The sequence below is a fragment of the Pipistrellus hanaki genome (genome assembly GCF_964339955.1).
Source record: "Pipistrellus hanaki genome assembly, chromosome: 6".
Classification (NCBI taxonomy): domain Eukaryota; kingdom Metazoa; phylum Chordata; class Mammalia; order Chiroptera; family Vespertilionidae; genus Pipistrellus; species Pipistrellus hanaki.
The window spans coordinates 40,185,566-40,190,450 of NC_140508.1; the positions used below are offsets into that span (position 1 = coordinate 40,185,566).

Here is a 4,885-nt window from a genome sequence, read left to right on the forward strand (position 1 = left end):
TATTAACGTGTTAAAATACACATTCTGCAAAAAAAAACCTTTATTGCTCTATGTGGGAATACATACACAACATGCACACAATTTTTCCCCATTGGCAATCATTTAATTGGTTCCTTTTGTTTGAATAAAGCATTGGGATCGATATTTTTAAAAAATTAAATGCAATTACAAATGGTAACGTTACCTTAAATGGCCACAAATATGCTCACAATATTCCAAGGAAAAGTGACTTTAAAAAGAGAAACAAAAATCTTCCGCAAGGACTTAGTATCTCACATGTGTGTCCCCCCCAAAAAAGTACTTTAACTGGTACTCAGTCTGCTCCAGGGATATCCACAAGATTATGCACCTGGCTGTGGCTTTTGCATTTTTCCACCATCAAACTGCAACAAAATTCCCTCCCCCCACAAAAAAAAAAAAAAAATTATTAAAAAAAAAATCCAACAACTTTTTCTTATTGTTTATAAAAAAAAAAAAATCAATACAGGATAGTTATCATTTTCCCCTCAAACCAATCTTGTTGTGGTGGGTTTTTGGTTTGTTTTTTTTCTCTTCTCCTCTCATAAAGTCTTAAACTTGTTCCAAGTTTAGAAGTGTCTCATCCTCCTCCTCATCCTCATCCTCATCATCACCATGGACTCCCCCGCGGAGTCACATTGATGATAATAGGTTCCCCTGAAAGATACATTGTAATCCATTCACATCCGGGCACTGCGGGCTTATAAAGAGAAGGCGCTGCGGCCGCGGCTGCTCCTCCAGACAATGACTGGGGAGGGGCGGGGCGGGAGCGGAGACCATAGAGAGGTAAACACCGCGCCTAGAGCGGCGCCCAAGATGGCGGCGCCCGCGGGCCACGCCTCCTGCCGAACCGGGGTGGGGAGGGGGGCGGGTATCGCGCTTAGGGCCAAAAGGCAAGGGCTCCCGAGGCTGGGGCAGTTAGCAGGCCCCGCGTCCCTGCGTACTTCTTTTTGGTCCCCTTCTTTGGCCTCCCCTGTGTATTACTCAGAAGGTGGAGTTTCTGAATGAAGGACTGAAACCCAGACTTCCACAGGGGAGTCAGCTCCCCTGGCTCACCCTGAGGGGGCTCCACTTAGGCCTTGCCCGCCCCCCCTCCCCCCAAAGGTGGAAAGCCTCAAGCCCCGGTTCTCTGGCTGTGTGAAACCTGACCTCTTTAAGGGAGACTTGAGCGTCCTGGAGAAAGTCCCCTGCGCCAGCCGGTAGATCCTGGGCTTGAAGAGGAATGTGGGTGCTCTCCTCCTCCACCACCCACACACAGTTCCCTTCCAGGCCCCCCGGGGAAAGGGGGGACTTTTACAGGTCTTGGAAGCCACCCCTTGGAAAAGACCTTCATTCACTGCTGGGTGGTCTCAGATTGAGTTTCTACCAGGAAGCACTACGGAATCAACTTATAGTTGATAGCCAAGCAACTACCATCTCCACTTTTCTAGTCTGTGAAGTGCAAAGAATAATACCCACTTTAAGAGTTTCTTAAGAATTAAAAGAATAAAGTTAAAGATGGAGCAATCGCTAAAATCATTCCTTTCCACCTATAATTCCTTGCTAACCCCACTGATAGCTCTAATCTAGTCCATTGGATTTTCAGGGAAGGTTTTTCTTCCAGTTAATTTGGCCCGAAATCTCTAGCAGTTCCTGACAGCTCTAACACAGGATGCATTTCAGGGGAAGCCACAGACTGAGTTGCTAGCCTCCTTCCTGCAGGCCAGTCTGACCTTATAAAGGAATTCCTGGTGTCTGTTTCAACCAATGGGCTGACAGATGACCCATCCAATCAGAATGACAGTTATACCCTCATTTGCATCCTTACTGATCAATCAGAGCAGCTCCTGAAAGAACATTCAGAGTGTGCTATTCTGCCCAATCAAAGGACAGTGTTATTTGGACCAATCAGACTGTGCAAACTTGGAATCTTCATTTGCTTAAAAATGGGCCAATCAGGGACTGGAGGGGCTGGGGGAGGGAGAGAGATTTTCTGTATAAAGAGTGGACTCAGGTTGTCTCTATGGGGTGCATTTTTGGTTTCCTCCTGAGGCCTCTTTCCCAGTTTGGAAACTGATCTTTTGAATAGTTTATTTTCTTTCTGCGCCCTAGATTGGAAACCTGTTGGCATTAAATTAGTGGCAGTGACCTTCTGTTCACTTAATGTTGAATAGCTTAATCCAGAGCAGTTTAATAAGTGATCAAAAAAACTTACCTAAGTTATACAACTTTATATTAATAGAGCCCACCTTTAAAGCCAAGCCATCTATGATCAGAGTCAACATCCAACTGTATCCTTTATACTGTTTGGCAGCAGGAATGTCCTAATCTCCATTTTCTGGTAAAGTTTTGTGGCAGATTAATTTTCAAGACCTTTTTTTGTTTATGTTTAAGTTTTTAGGGAACAAGAATTAGGGCATTTATACTTTGTTTCCTGTCTGTTCACACATTGGGAAGATTCCTGTGTTCTGGTTTCTTTCCATGTTCTCATCTTAAAATAACATTTTTACATTTAGACACTACTTTATGCTGCATTATCAATCAAAAGCATTATCTCTGTTTCTCAGCATAAGCCTCTACAGGCTCTACTGAGATGATGTAATAAAAAGACCATAAATGTTTGTTTAGGGGAAATATTCCACTGGCTCTACCTCTTTAATCAGCTCTGTGACTTAAGGCTTGATGTCAGTCTCTTTTACAGTAAAATGCAGAAGCTAGATGAAATAATCTCATAAAATTCCTTCTACTTTTTAGATTTTAATACACACCCCTTCTCCTGAATTTCAAGGGGAAATAAATGATCTGTCCAGAAACCAATGATAGGATCAGGTCTGGGACCTAAAGCACCTAATTGATGCCTAGTGATTTTTTTTTTTTTTAACTGCATTCTACCATCAGGAAACCATGAAACTAACTTTCTTATTTTAAATTTGGATGATTTATATATTTTAATTGATTTTTTTATAGAAAGGAAGGGAGAGGGATAGAGAGTTAGAAACATCGATGAGAGAGAAACATCGATCAGCTGCCTCCTGCACACCCTCAACTGGGGATGTGCTCGCAACCAAGATACATACCCTTAACCAGAATCGAACCTGGGATCCTTCAGTCTACAGATCTGGGGAAGTTAGAACTTTGCAGGTCTTGGAAGCCTATCCAGGGAGCCAAACCAGTTAGGGCTTGGGTAGTTTTTTTTAATGAACTATCACAAGAATAGATATACTTATAAAGATGGGAGTCGCCCTAGAAACAAAGTCAATAGAATTATGTGAAACTTTGTAAAAAAAAAAATGTAATAGATTTGTTTTGGGGTTCCTGCTCCATCTAGACTACCTTCCCTATAAATCTCTCCATAAATCCTGATATAGAGGTAGAACTTGATGTGAGTGCCACACGAGACCAAGCCCCACCAGGTCCAGCTGATTGAACCACGGGAACTAAAAGAGTCTTGCCCGGCTGGTGTGGCTCAATAGTTGAGCACTGACCTATGAACCAGGAGGTCATGGTTGGATTCCTGGTCAGGGCACATGCCCAGGTTTCAGGCTCCATCCCCAGTGTGGGGCATGCAGGAGGCAGCTGATCAATGATCCTCACCATTGATGTTTCTGTCTCTCCCTCTCCCTTCCTCTCTCTGAAATAAATAAAAATATTTTAAATATAAATAAATAAAAGAATCTATGGTAAATGATGGATCGGATATGTTGGAGTCAGCTGGCCAGGAAGCCAATCCATGTGAGACCCATGGTAATGGGAAACAAGAACCAAGAGTTAGCAGAGGACACTGCTTTTCAGATAAAACAGAATGGTTTTGGAAGTTCCCAGGACAATTTAGTCTGAGGAAGAAATGCTTAGGAGTAGTTTATCCTTTAAAAAAAAATTTTTTTTGTATTATTTATTGACTTTTTTAGAGAGAGAGAGAATGGGAGAGAAACAAACATCAATTTGTTGTTTCACTTATTATGCATTCATTGGTTGCATATATATATTTGATTTTTTTTTTTTTTACAGAGAGGAAGGCAGAGAGAGTTAGAAACATGCACCAGATGCCTCCCGCACATCTCATACTGGGGATGTGCCTGCAACCAAGGTACATGCCCTTGACTAGAATCAAACCTGGGACCCTTCGGTCCGCAGGCCAAAACTCTATCCACTGAGCCAAACCAGTCAGGGCCATTGGTTACTTCGTATACATGCTCTGACCAAGGACTAAACCTGCAACCTTGGTATAGTATCCTGCAATCTTGGGATCCTTTATCAATTATTAATAGGACCACCTTGCTTCCTATCCATAAGATAGTTGATTCCTGCTGTGCTGTCCTTCTCTAAATGAGTTAACCTGAGTGTTTTTCTGGTCTTCACAACTAAAATGTTAAACTGGGGGGGGGGGGGAGGGAGGGGGATGCTTTAGATATCAGCATTTCAAAAACAGTCCTTAATATTTGGGTGGGGAGGGGGAGTAGTTACCACTGCTCAAGTGGTTAAAAAATTTGTCCCACTCCTACCCTGAAGAGATTCTAATTAAGTGTGCCACATATAGTCAGAATACTAGTATATAAGTGTCATGCCCTTTTGTGCCAAATTATGGCCTTGGGCAAGTTTAACATTGTGTGAGACATAAAATCATGAATGTCTTCAATATTTTATGTGAATGGTTAAAATCAAATGAGATAGTGGAGATGAAAGGATTCTGAACATGGCAAAATCCTACCAAATGTGAGGTAACATTCTTACATAAACTGAGTTGATGCCTAAAGACAATATTTCTTTCATGGGAGTATGGAAGGAGTGGCAAATATTGAAACCCAAGACATAGAAAAGAACAGACATTGCAGGACACTTGGACGAAACCCTTCATTTTAGTTGAAGATGTCAAGGCTCAAGTAGGATG

The 4,885-nt window shown here is 42.1% G+C and overlaps 1 protein-coding gene across 5 annotated transcripts in view; it reads right to left on the reverse strand.

Moving 5' to 3' along the window:
* The window catches only part of TCF4 (transcription factor 4), a gene marked incomplete at its 5' end in the record, with an annotated part of 342,458 nt that extends 341,756 nt beyond the window's left edge, over positions 1–702 (reverse strand). The window contains one exon of one of the 5 annotated variants that reach the window (XM_084887803.1): positions 185–702. The remainder of the gene's footprint in view (positions 1–184) is intronic. The other 4 variants (XM_084887799.1, XM_084887825.1, XM_084887801.1 and 1 more) reach the window with 4 other exon arrangements.
* Positions 703–4,885: the final 4,183 nt, after the last annotated feature.